At 40.4% G+C, this 14593-nt stretch overlaps 1 long non-coding RNA gene across 3 annotated transcripts in view; it reads right to left on the minus strand.

Moving 5' to 3' along the window:
• LOC309368706 overlaps positions 1-14593 on the minus strand; it is a 143991-nt gene that overhangs the window by 21279 nt on the left and 108119 nt on the right. Inside the window, exons 1-3 of one of the 3 annotated variants that reach the window (XR_014167864.1) lie at positions 8359-13765; positions 4147-4210; positions 657-825 (exon numbers count right to left, since the gene is read on the minus strand). This is a non-coding gene — a long non-coding RNA (uncharacterized lncRNA). Of the gene's footprint in view, positions 1-656; positions 826-4146; positions 4368-8358; positions 13766-14593 lie in introns of those variants that run through there. The other 2 variants (XR_014167865.1, XR_014167863.1) reach the window with 2 other exon arrangements.

Consider the following 14593-nt stretch of genomic DNA (forward strand, 5'->3'; position numbering starts at 1 on the left):
ACTAAATCACAGCTGCTGTTTGGAGACTACTGTTGTAAACAAAGCTCTCCAGAAAGGTATTCCACCTGCCGATAAATTTGTGACATATGTCACTTGCTGTCCGGATGCCAGTTCTAGAAGTTCTGTTAATCAATCATCAACATCTAGTGGAGAATGGGATTTCCAAGTCCATAAAACCAGTAGCAACTAAGCTTCACAGTTAACTTAAGTTTTGCAGGTTAAACTCATCCTTGCTGTCCTGGTGGAGCACCTCAACTTAACCAATGGCCTTACTTACTTACTTACTTGCTTACTTACTTACTTATAGTATCTGCTCACTGCCAAGTCAGTGAGTCACTTACTCATGTCAAAGCCGCTTCCCCATCAATAAAAAATTGAGATAATTGTTTTTGTCCTCACTTTAGTGAGCCTAATTTGAAGTTAGCAAAGCAATTGGTGAGCCCTGAATGGAAGCTGTGGGAGATGTGCACAGTATTATTGTGCCTTGGAGGCTTGTCATGAATTCATTACATAGAATAAACCAAAGATGAATACAGATGAGCAATGAAGACGCAATAAGATAAAAATAGTATTTTTGATAGAAAAATAATTCCCAGAGGTTAGTGCTCAGAGAAACGAAAATAAAAGTATGGTGGATGTGAAACTTTTAACAATACCCCTCATTATTTTACTTATATTTCTTTCAGTATATCTGTGATGATCCTTTGTTGAGTATTTTTAATTATAATAGCCAAACCTCTTTTCCTGAATGCTCAAAGCACTTCACATTCATTTTATCAGTAATTCTCACAGGAGGCCAATATTCTTATCCCCATGTGTGGAGTACTGAAAAAGAGAGCAATTTATTTAATAAAGAAGGCCCTACAGTCATGTCTGCAAACATGCAGAGATACCTGGTGGCCACCCACCAAGGAGTAATGATGGTGTGAAGAATTTTGCCCTCTATGGAGTGCTATACAATGGCAACCTCTCAGGAAAGATAATTGTAGCTCCATCCACCCAGACGGACCATTTAGCTCCTTCCTGTCTCACTGGAAGACAGTGAAAAGTCTTACTGCATTTCGGTATGCCTTTGGGGTCCTGTACATGCTTTAGTCCTGATTCTTTGCTCTTTTATTGCAATGCTGCTTACGCTGTTGTCCTCTCCTACTGATTACTCTACAATCTCAACTCCTGGCATGTTCTCTGGACCTGCCTTTGGTTTACCCTCTGATTCCGACTGCTGTTTGAACCTGACTCCTGGATTGTTCTCTGGTCTTGCTTTCTCATTTTGTCCTCTGACCTTAACTACTCAGCATTCTGGGCTCCTGGTTCCTGTCTCACTTCAGTCCAGACTGCTTACCATGGCCAAACCCAACAGCTATTCAGCAACTCCCAGTATGTCACCTTTCCAAAGATGGATGCTCACTGGGAGGCAGCTGGGACTTCTGGCAAATAAATAGATTGCAGAGAAGAGAGTTGGGTAGGAATGCATCTCTTCCTAAGAATGTCAGTGGACAGAAGCAGACAAGGATAAGGCACTAGCCCCTTTTATAGCTGTTTAGAGCAGGGAATTTAAGCAGGCACATGACCAGAGGAGCCCTGTCCTCTTTTGTACTTTATCGCTCTAGGAACAAATGTTTGTGCACTAAAGAGTGTTTTTCATTGCTCCTTGTTTTTCCTCTGTATCCTGTTGACAGCATTCTGAATGCGACTCAGCCATCAAGCTTCTAAGGCAGGGAGGCTGAAGTAAATTCATCACTAAAGGCTCATGAGGATAGAAGCAACTTGCTGTTGAAGGTGCATGGGGCAGATCTCCACAAAGTCCAATGCTGCTGCATGTGTATGGTACATCTGGCCAGTTAGAGGATTTCAGCAATGGAGGCGACAAGAAGTAAAGCCTAAATTGATCACTGCAGCAGTTCCATTCCTCTTTCCACAGAGGTGCTACATAAATGGCTTTTGGGTGCTTTAAAGTCCACCAAGTGTAACTTGCTACTGGTATTATAATTATAAGCAGTTTAAACTGTTGCACTGTCACAAGGATATGAATTGGCTGTTTTGGCAGATTTTTTAAAAAATAAAAAATAAAATGCTTCATCTGGTATGAATAGCTCAGGGATAGTCTCTGTCTCCTTATATTTTCATACAGCCCACATATTCTCAAAATGCCTACAGCCAAAACCACAGTAACAAAAACTCCAGGAGGATGCAAAGATATCATTACAGTGGAAACACTGACTTTATTGTGGCATTGTATTTTGCTTTTTAAATGTGGCCCATGAGGCAGATTCCCTTGGCAGGTTTAATTTTCTCACAGCCTGCAGCAATCTGTATGTGAAGTTTAACTTGCTTTTTGCCACATGCTGAAAAATGCATAGCAGACAGTTCATTTGCTCTTTTGAAAGTAAAGGAGCAACTGACTATCAATAATTTCTGGTGCAGTTTTGGCTCAGGATTCTAATTCCTTTATTACCTCTCTAGACTACTAAACGAAACTTGATAATGAACAACCTCACCTCTGATCACAAACACCCACAACTTCATAAGGAGGATGAGAGTTGTGATGGGTACATATAGACATGTCATATAGTGTGCAATGGGTGCTGTGTGAACATGTACTTAACCTTCTCAGGATGAGTTATATGACTTTTCTCTGTAGTTTTGCAGCCTTGCATAGAAACTGGTTTTTAAAGGTATTTCACCCAGAGTACATTCCAAATGTCAGGTTCCCCACCCGCTTTGACTGGAAGTCCCATCCCCTTTTGGAATTGCTTTAGGATCCTCCCCTAAAAGTGTTGTAACAAATGATATGTACTATACTATTCTGCACTACAATGAACATGTCGCATAAAGCCGCCATAGATTATGACGTAGAAACTCCTCTCGGATGCCTCTGATTATGCAAAGAGGCTGCAAAACTTACTGAACAACTAGGACTTGAAGACACAGAACAAAACTGATGGACAGTGGATTCAGAGGAGATAAAAACATTCCACGGAACATAATCCACAAATAGATTCATTGCAAGAAGATGTGGGGCTGGCCAATGGCTTAAGGAGGTTTAAGGCTGTTTAGACAAGTTCATGGGGAGCAGGTCTATCGTGGCTATTAAGTATGGTGGCTGAATAGAATCTCCGTGTTGACAGGCAGTGTGGCCTTCAAATGCTGTTGGCTAGAGAACAAAAATGGTAGGGGGGATTTGTAGATTTCTTGGAAGCACCTTGGAGTCTGATGCAGGAGGCCTTTGGGAATGTTCTAAAAGCAAAGAAACTGGGGAGGTACATGTGGGGGACACACTATTTTGGGGTTGTAGATCTTCTTGAGGATACGCAATGTTGTTACATAATAAAGATTATGATGGATAAATTTAATTTGCATATTGCTTTTTGTCTCTAATGTAGTTGATATAATTCCCTTTGGTAGACTTCTGAACCCTCCGAATTTTACTTCAGGGAAGGGAAAAGGGATGCTTATTTTATCCCTCCTCACTGTATGGTGGTGGATAGTCTGCAGTTCCATGGGACTCAAGATCAGTCAGAAATTATAAAGTCAAACAGTCAGTTTTATTATGCTTTCCTTCCTCAGTGACAGAATTATATCAATATAGCTGAGAAATAAATGTGCTTTTTTGGTAATTGATTATATGCTGCTGCCAGTATAGATTTGAGATCTGCCTTTGATTCAGTCCCAAGGGATAGATTATAGGCTATATTATACATTTATTCTATTGATAAAAGGTTGCTTTATCTTATTATATACCTGTATGAGAAAACTATGAGCCTGGTGAGATGTGGGTTGGAGAGTAATTGAACCAGACCCATTCCTGCTATTTAGGGTGTTCACCAGGGCTGTATACTTGTTTCTACATTATTTAATCTATACCAAAATGATTTGATTGTAGGTTGCTTGTCACCTGGTTTTTACTCACTCAAATTGTCCAAGTCTAGAAGTCCTTCAGTGTATTGTGCAGACAACACGGGTCTTCTGTCTCTAACTAAAGCAGTTCTGCTATTATGACTGTGTGCTTTTATGGCCTATTGTACAGATAACTTGCTGACTCTTAACTCTAGTAAAACGAAGATCATAGTTTTCTCCAGACATGTCTCCTTAAATGGGTTATTGGACAGCAGTCTGTATAACAAGTTAGGATGTTTAGATACTTACAATAGCAGATGGTATGGTGCGGCGACAATGTTCATCTCAACTCTGCTCTGTCATGCTGCTGTTTCTTAATGGGAGGTAGAGGGGTGAAGAGATGAGCTCAGCAAAGTGTAAAGGCAGCAAACTGCAGATGAAGTGGAGTATGGGTGGGCCTTCCGTCTCCCTTTTCATAGGACAACTAGTTTATAGAGTTTAGTCACCAATGCTAGAGCTGCACCTTCTTCCTAGATCACATAAAAAATCTAATTAAGCAGACAGTCTGTCCCTTAATAGGCTCTTTCCAACGGAAAGCAGGAGGAATAGCTCTGTTATACTACAAACTGATAAAAAGCAATACCTGAAAGTACTTGAATCATCCGTTTTCTATCTGAAAGGTCATATGATTTAATATTGCTTATTATTGTTACTTTACCTGCTTTGAGTCTATGAGACAAGCAGTTGAAAATATTTTAAACAAATGAAGCCCACTCTTGCAGTTTTTTGTTTTTTGTTTTACTATCAAGGAGCTCTTGCTTATGCTGCTTTTAATTGAACAGGGCCGAAGACTTTTAGTTAAGATGGTGTCAGGTCAGAGAGTTGGCTCCAAATCTCCGCAGATCACACAATTTTAATCAGGTTTTAATTGGTTTTAACTTGTGTCAAACCGATTATTTATCAATTGAACAGAGTCAGAAGTTTTTATAATGCATCAGGAGATGTAGGTAGGACTGGCAGTTATTAAATATCACATATCTGTTCTTTGAACGATCAGCACAGGAATCAAAACCTACCACTCAGTGGATTTGTAACTGGCTGACTGACCGAACCCAAAGGGTGCTCATCAATGGTTCCTCTTCATCCTGGAGAAGAGTGACTAGTGGGGTGCCACAGGGTTCTGTCTTGGGCCCGGTCTTATTCAACATCTTTATCAACGACTTGGATGATGGACTCAAGGGCATCCTGATCAAATTTGCAGATGACACCAAACTGGGAGGGGTGGCTAAAACCCCAGAGGACAGGATCACACTTCAAAACGACCTTGACAGATTAGAGAACTGGGCCAAAACAAACAAGATGAATTTTAACAGGGAGAAATGTAAAGTATTGCACTTGGGCAAAAAAAATGAGGGGCACAAATACAAGATGGGTGACACCTGGCTTGAGAGCAGTACATGTGAAAAGGATCTAGGAGCCTTGGTTGACCACAAACTTGACATGAGCCAACAGTGTGACGCGGCAGCTAAAAAAGCCAATGCAATTCTGGGCTGCATCAATAGGAGTATAGCATCTAGATCAAGGGAAGTAATAGTGCCACTGTATTCTGCTCTGGTCAGACCTCACCTGGAGTACTGTGTCCAGTTCTGGGCACCACAGTTCAAGAAGGACACTGACAAACTGGAACGTGTCCAGAGGAGGGCAACCAAAATGGTCAAAGGCCTGGAAACGATGCCTTATGAGGAACGGCTAAGGGAGCTGGGCATGTTTAGCCTGGAGAAGAGGAGTTAAGGGGTGATATGATAGCCATGTTCAAATATATAAAAGGATGTCACATAGAGGAGGAAGAAAGGTTGTTTTCTGCTGCTCCAGAGAAGTGGACATGGAGCAATGGATCCAAACTACAAGAAAGAAGATTCCACCTAAACATTAGGAAGAACTTCCTGACAGTAAGAGCTGTTTGACAGTGGAATTTGCTGCCAAGGAGTGTGGTGGAGTCTCCTTCTTTGGAGGTCTTTAAGCAGAGGCTTGACAACCATATGTCAGCAGTGCTCTGATGGTGTTTCCTGCTTGGCAGGGGGTTGGACTCAATGGCCCTTGTGGTCTCTTCCAACTCTATGATTCTATGAAAACATGGTGGGGGTTCTCATGTAATGCAGTCCACTTTTTGGGGGGGATTCATGTGCATAGCCTACAGTACAAGCAAAATAGATGCCTTTGCCTAAGATCACAAGATGCAGCTCAAAGAGCTAGGAGTAAAAATCCTTCTGGAAGTTAGGAGATATGTTTCTTGCCATGAAAAAAGGTATATTTCCAAGCTGTTCTTCCATTCTGCTCTGTGTCCCCGAAACATTAATTGCTTCTGATGAAAGGAGCAAATTAAGACAGAAAGTTTATTAGATGAGCCACTTGTGGAAATATGTTTGGCTCTTGAGGCCCTTCTATGCAACTGCAGTTAGAATTGGGGTTGCCAACCTGTTTCATCCAGTTGGCGCATTTGGAATTTGAGAAAGTGCTTTGGCTTCCAATCACAAAATGGTGTGTCAAAACACAAAATGGCTGCTGTGTGGGGAAGGCATGGCATGACACAAAATAGCTACCACATCTAAAAGAGCAGAAAAATAGCCAAAATCATAAAATGGTGTAGGCTGCCTCCCAATCAGCCTCCCATCAATGAAAACAAAGAAGGCACATCAGCCATCACCAACATGCTAATAAACCATTTGCAACTCTCCTCTGTTTAGAATGGAAGGGAGAGTGGATGTCCAGTTCTAACATTCAATGAAATCTAGTGGCAGAGTCATTACAATACAGTGCTACCTTGGGTTACATGCGCTTCAGCTTACACACTCCGCTAACCCAGAAATAGTGCTTCAGGTTAAGAACTTTGCTTCAGGATGAGAACAGAAATCGTGCTCCAGTGGCGCGGCAGCAGTGGGAGGCCCCATTAGCTAAAGTGGTGCTTCAGGTTAAGAACAGTTTCAGGTTAAGTATGGACCTCCGGAATGAATTAAGTACTTAACCCGAGGTACCACTGTATATTTTCTTGATCCAAAGTGGGCAAGTTTTAAGTTTCAAAGAATTCTTAATCAGGTAGAAGGTTTTTTTTAATCATATTTGTCAGTTGCCTCATGAAGTCTCTCAGTGACATACAGTCAAACAATTAAAGCATCCCTGTTGGAGGCTTAAATGCTTCTGTTCATTGCCTGGAAATTCCTCATTTGTTTTGCTTCTGTTGGTGGCACTGGCAGCACCAATCTTTTGTGATTAATGATGGAACACAGGACAGCATAAAAAGGAAAGTCCTCCTCACTGAGCTCTAGCAATCTGATATTTCAGTCTTCTGGTCTCAGTCGGATAGAACTGGGTCCATACACCTCATTGATCCTAGTTCCCCATCAATATTTAGAAAAGTGTTCCTTCCAAAAGACACAGTTTTAATTCTAGCCATGTACAATACGGTTCTCCAGAAACTGTGGCTTAGCAACTGCCATTCTTTTCAATGAGACGTGGATGAGATTTCCATTCAGCAGAATCTGCATCTTATAACAATAAGCATGCATTTTCCTTTGGAATCAATAGTCATTCCACAAGAAACAAAAGCCCTAGTCACAACCCAGCACTAACTGAAATGTGCTAATGTGTCTCTTTTACCTGATGTATTTATCTCAGAGATAGTCGTGCCTGTTTTGGTAAATCCCCAGAATCACATATGTGTCTTGAATGAGAGAACTATAGATGTGAGAACAAACATGAAGATCTGCATACTCTGATGCTTCCACTGGATGCTGCACATATTTGACCCTTCCTGGAATAATTGGGGCCCAGGATGCAAGATACTGGTCGCAGTATCTATCTGTAAAATCTTCCCTTGGGATAGGATCTATGTAAGGGTTTAGGTTTCTTCATAGGCCACTTAGAAGTGTTCTGAAAGTAGAAGGTGATTGCACTTATGCAGTGATCTAAATTACAAATAAAAAACTTCCCTTATAGGGACTGGAAGGACACTGCTAGGGCATTCAATACTTGCAAGTTGTAAGTGGTGGTGGCGGCCGGGGGAGAAATTCAGTCAGTCTACATAATATGAACCCAATTAATGAAACAATATATGAACTGAAATGCAGCTATCTTAAAAATTCACATTTCTCTGAACTTTGCAATGCAGTTTTCCAACCAAAAATAAGTGTACAAAATGCATATATTAAGGGGAATATTAATGCTAATGCATATGTTACTGAAATGAAAATACAGAAATGCATTATATTAAAGGAAGTAGCTTGTAAAATAGGTATGTTAGGCAAGATTGCACACAGTAGGAGACATGCACATTAAAATGCTGATGAATTTATAGTGGAAAGCTCTGCAATAGAGGGAGAGTCACTTCCTTATTTTGTAAAGATACCAGTTAACTGGTGGCTGCTTCCCGCTGAGCTAGCATGCCTCATGAATGGCATAATAAGTATCATCTGACAGCCCCACCAAAATGCTATTTGTAAGTATCTCACAAGTGAAAGGACTTACTTTAGGAATTGAACCATTTGACTGAGGGGGTGATAAACTGGCCGAACTTGAATGGGATACACTTCTTGTGACTCCTTACGGCTGTGAATGAAATTATTCAGATCTACAGTGTAGTGCTGTCCTTTCCAAGTGGTTCTGCAAGGCCTAATCATGAGCATTCCTCTGGTGACTCTCTAACCAGAGAGAAAGAGAAAGGGAAAGAAAATAATTCAGAAGAATTATGTAGAAAGGCGTGAGAGTTGAGACATTTTCTAGATCTAGGCCAAATGTGGGGAATCTTTGGCCCTCCAGAACTATAGCTCCCATCATCCCTGGCTATTGGCCATGCTTGCTAGTGCTCTTTATCTAGACCATCCCAGATGCTCAGAGAATAAAATTAAATTTATTTTGAATATTGTGTTTTATTTCACAACTGTTCTTAACTATGACTCTCAGTAATATAACAAAAATGATATATTATTTATAAGCTGCCCACCTGAATGAGTTGTGCCAGCCATTCTGGGCGGCTTCCAATAAATTAAAACATCAAGCACAGTAAAGCATCGAACATTAAAAACTTCTCTAGACAGGGCTGCCTTCAGATGTCTTCTAAACATAGTTGTTTATTTCCTAGACATCTGACGGGAGGGTGGGCACCACTACTGAGAAGCCCCTCTGCCTGGTTCCCTGTAACCTCGCAATGAGGGAACCACCAAAAGGCCCTCAGCACTGGATCTCAGTGTCTGGAGATGGAGATGCTCCTTCAGGTATACCGGACTGAAGCCATTTAGGATTTATTTATTTGTTACAGTAAGATACCATCCCTATAACTGAGTTCTCTGGGAAGTTTGCAGACCATTAAAAATGCAAAATACAATGCAGAATTTAAATGATAAAATCAAAGGAAACAGATTACGAATAAATAAAATCAGCTAAAACCAATGCAAGCACAACAGCTAAAAACAATTTAAAACCAACATAAACCCAGGAAGGGGAATAACTTAGTGCAAAGTTCTAAAAACACTAAAAGTGATCTACAACTATATTAAAATTATGAGGCTCTGGAGAACAAAAAGGTCTTCGCTACATCCGCCTAAAAAGCAATAGCACGAGCACCAGGTGTGGAATGCATTTTGTTGCAACATCAACACATTCCTTGTCATCTTCTTCCCTCTGGCTATTTCTTCCATTCTAAGTCCTGACAGTAAAAAAACACACGCCATATTGTGTGCAGAGGATTCTGCTGGGGATTGTGGCTATTAGGTAGTTGCCATATCTTGCAGTAAGGACCAAGTGGATACATTGCCACATCCTGAAATCTAACTTTGCCTTTTGATCCATCCCTATGGAAGGAAAAACGTCGTATTTTCAGTTTCTTGCTTCTTCTGCTATCCCCCAGAGCAAATGGATTATGTTGAAAGTCGACTGAACAAAGAGACACTTTGCTCACACCAATAAATTGTGTACATTCCATGAAAAGGAGTTGCGACAGAACAATGTAACATTGGTGTTTTTAGGACAGAAGTGATGGGATACAGTTACTTTTCTACAGCAGCAGAACCTCAGATGTTTGTAGCACCTGATCTTTATGATTTGTGTTTTTGTACTGTAACTTCTCTGTCTTGTCTGAATATGTCTGAAGATGTTCCGAAGGTTGTTCCACCTTTTGTTCCAGCTTTGTACATTTTGGTAACATGAATCATGAATTTCTCAGAAGCTTATGGGGCACTGTCATCATTCCTAGCCACCTTAGATAATTTCACTTATAACAGCAATCTTGAGCAATTGTACAAAGCCTTCTGAGGCTTTGAATTCTTTACCTTTCAAACACTTTGATTTCTGAGCTATGTACATCACAGTAAAGCATCTCCAGGTGTCTCTGAGCACATATATTCTCCCACGCTCCTCTTTCTGAATGCATGATTTGCCAGTGGAAATGGTAGCATGTGTGGTGAAGCTGGCACTGATTTCCTTTTTGGCAGAGCCTAAAGAAGGAACTGGTCAGAGATCTGGATCCCATCTTTCCAGTATATAGAAATGAAATCCATACTCATCCTCTGTTGTCTCTTTACCGCCACCTCCACGCTACATGTTTTCCATATGAAGAACATACTGTTTAAGCAAAAATCATGCGAAAAGATAATTGTTATGAAAGCACAACTGCAAAATACTTCTTTCAGAAGAGGTATATCTGCACCACAAACATTCACTGGTTTCATACTACTTCATCTGTCATAGATGCTCCCAAAGGGTTGAAAATTTTGTTAGGTCCCTGCCTGTTCTCACGGAATCACTGTTCCTGGAGCTTCTTGGCAAGAGACAAGGCCTATTAAACCAGGTAAGTCTGTAATTTAGCTATGTTCTAAGTGTAGCTTTCAATGGGATGTTTTGATAGCAGCTTCACATCATTTGTACAAGCTTTCCTTTACCAGTACTACTTTCCTTAGCACAAAAACATCTTACGCTAGTTCCTCACAGGTGGAACTGTTGGTTCATTCAATAGCAGTTAAGTGTATTCTCAAATCCTTGGGAATCACATACAAGGTGTGCAGATAAATACTGCTTCTAACAAAATGTTATAATCCCTAGGCTCCAGGCCTTGGTTAGCTTTCACACAAATTAAGCCCTTGTTGCAGGTCTTCCCATCCCTCTGAGATTCATCCTCCTCAGCCTGCACACAACATTGTTTCCACAGTACGTCCCCAGTCTCTCAGACAGAAAACACTGTGGAATTAAGGTTGAAAACTTGTTTTCTGGCATGCTTCCTAGGCTTTTAACAATTGCCTGACCTACAGAAATTTGTTCGTAGAGGAGGGAAAGTTCTGTTGCACAGCTTTTGCCCTAGAGGAACTACATTGTTGGTTCCCACATACATATACACCTGTAACTCAGGATAATATGTCATGTGTCTGAAGTAGACTATACTCCCCCAGGCTTGTTCCATAATACATTTGCTAGTCTTTAAGATGCCACAAGACTCTCTTTGTTGCTTCTGCTGCAAAAGATGGTAGCAGGGTTACTACTGGGGGGCACTACATTATTGTTACATTTGCTACCATGTGTCAACAGGTTCTACATAGTTGGAATTCATTGAAAATGTGTGGCCCAGTTTCCAGGAAAGGCAATGCTGAAGAAGTTAGCAGCAGCAGGACATTCCTAGACTTCTCAAATGATATTCTGCACTGCAGCAGATACCACACTACCAGCATAATGTAAGGAGAGGGTTGGGTGGGCGTTCTAAGGATAGCCTCTTCCTATCAAAGGGAATAAGGATGCAAGAATGCCAGCATCATATACCGTAATCCTGATATTTCGGGGATCTTAAATGCATGGAGGACCTCCATAGATACAAAAGGCTTACTGCCTGAAACTGTTGCTTTCCAGCTTGTAGAAGACCACTGAATTGGCAATTGGGGGACCAGCAGGAAGAGCTGGTATGTTCATCCTCAATGTGTCCCGTCTCCCCTCCCCCCCGGTGTTTACTTGAACTAGCCATGTAACACAAGCAAGCATAGAGCTTTGCTGTGAAGTGGATAGAGAAAAGCAGAGTGGGTATTCAGAGAAGCTTGTGGCATTGCAGAAGGAAGAGAGCACACTATGGAACACAAGGTGAGGAAAAAGGGAGTTAATAGAGAGCTGGTTGCAAAGAAAACATGGAGTTGGAACGGTAAGCAAAAACACTAACTTATTGTTATCAGAACAAGGTAGCGTTGAGCAAATGGGAAAGTGGTGCAATCCTGCTGTCCTTGGGTAAAATGGAGATGAAGAAAATTCTAAGCTCAAGGAAAAGTGATTGGAATACAAACATGATTTACCTAGATAAGAACAATAGAGGTTACACGCTTTTATGCTAAATAATGCATGAGGAAATGTGTTGTGGTTTAATGAGTGAAAAAGGATAGCTTAATAGCCTGAGAGCAGCTAAACTTTACTGCAGCTCCAATAAATAATGTTTTATGCATATATATATTTTAGATTAAGTAAAATGTTCCAGGAGTGGGGGAATAGTGACAGCTTTAAGTGCAGGAAAGAAACAAAAAAGTGTAATCTTAATTTCACTGGGAAAGATCTACTTTCAAGCTACTTTTTTAAAAAAGCTATCACCTGGGATCTTTTCCTTCGCCTCCCAGCCTCTCATCTTCAGAGACCAACATTTCCCTGCCTCCCACCCAAGGTCCCTCTATCAACCATCTACTACCCCCATGAGTGCACAATCCTTGGACCCTAATAAAGGTCCGGAGCAGAGAACACAAAAGAAGAAAGAAAATAAAGAGAAATGGGGTGGGCGATGGGGAGAGAAAAAGAAAGAAGCAAGAAGAAGACAGGAAAAGGAAAAGAAAGAAAATAAAAAAGAAACAATCAAAAATAAAAAAGACTTATGAATTTCTATCTGCCAGTTACATAATTAAAAAATATTAGTTAAGACATTCACTCCATAACATTCATCTTCTCCACTTTCTGTTAAACAATATTTCTTTTAAATCCAAGTATCTCAAAATCATTCATTTCCTTTTCCCACAAAAATTCCAAGAGGAGATCCCAAATAGTTATTATTAGTAATAAATGTCAACTGTTTTTTTCTTTTATATCAACTTTGCCTCTAGTAATTCCAACAAACATGTCTTCATATTGAGTAATAGTAAATTCATCCATCCGTATCCATGTTAAAAGTCTCTCCACTGTGATCACATATTGAAATCATATTCCATCATTCTTTTCTTGTTATATATCCTTTACTTCACACCCATATCAGTATAATCAAATTCCATTTCCTGTTGTATTTCTATTTCCTGTTGTGTTAACCATAGTTTATTGTACATTTTAAATATGAATGTTTATGTTAATGGGACTGTTTGTTGTGTGTTGTTATTATTGTGCAGTTCAATTACTGTGTATGTTGTAAAATAATTTTTTATATTTTGTAAATCGCTTCAAAGTCTTAATGTTAAGTGTTATATAAATTAATAAATAAGAACTAGCACTCCAAGAATTGGGTTGGCTGTTACCAAACACATTGATAATAAATGCCAACTCAAAGTCCTACTTTGAATAATGTCTGATTCTCATTTACTATGAGTTAAAGTGAAATGACTTGGACTCCAGCTCTAGTTTTGATTGACATTTGTGTTGTACCGTAATGACAGCAATGACTGAAATAATTACTTGATCTGTGTGGAGATCAACTAGTTCATTAACTGCAGCTCAATAATGTTGGTTTTAACTTGGTTTCAACTGACCCTGAACAATTTGTAGTAATTCTCAGTCTCCTTATTCTGGAGTATTACTACTGAAGTAAAGTTAACTTGTATGAAGCTTCAGGATTGTGGCTCAAAAGTTGTAATATGTTAACAGCGCATTACAACTGTTTGACATGTGCTAGTTTAGTTAAACACATGAGTTTCTGTGAAACATGATATTTGGTGAAAGCAAGTACAGTGGTATCTCGGGTTAAGCACTTAATTCGTTCCGGAGATCTGTTCTTAACCTGAAACTCTTCTTAACCTGAAGCACCACTTTAGCTAATGGGGCCTCCCGCTGCCGCCGTGCCGCCAAAGCACGATTTCTGTTCCCATCCTGAAGCAAAGTTCTTAACCCGAGATACTATTTCTGGGTTAGCGAAGTCTGTAACCTGAAGCGTCTGTAACCTGAAGCTTCTGTAACCGAAGGTACCACTGTACTTATACCCCCACCTGATCACTAGATCACATGCATTCTTTCCCTGTGTCACACAATCCAGTTTTTCTTACTACCAATGGCAAATGTGACTTTATTCTGTATGAAGAATGCCATTTCCCCCTCATCTCTAAATAAACACATCATTCTCCATTTGGTGGGAGGGGCACAGTTTAGAAGATATGGTTTTACCTTGCCTTGCAAGGGACCTTTCATGTAGCCACTTCAGGTTATGGCATTTGGGGAAAAGTGCCCAGCCTGAAGCCAACTGGGCATGCTGTCTATATGTGCATGTAGGGTTCAAATGTTCTCAGGGACATTTGCTGAAGTGGAAGCCTGTGTGTGGCAGATGTAGATGAAAGTGGCATGTCCAACTTTTCTGTACAGAGGGAGACCAACCTGGCCTCATCCACTGACCAGAGTAGGTCACATCCATACCTTACATACTTCTGAGAGGGCTACAGCACCCTTAACAAATTAGTTAACAGTATTCTTTGGGGGAAGCCATGTGCTTTAGCTGTGTGCTAAATGTGCTTTAAATGTATAGTGTGGGTGTGACCAAAGTCACTGCAGGAAGTTTTCT

The sequence above is a fragment of the Podarcis melisellensis genome (assembly GCF_964234715.1).
Source record: "Podarcis melisellensis genome assembly, chromosome: 4".
In the NCBI taxonomy this organism is placed as follows: Eukaryota; Metazoa; Chordata; class Lepidosauria; order Squamata; family Lacertidae; genus Podarcis; species Podarcis melisellensis.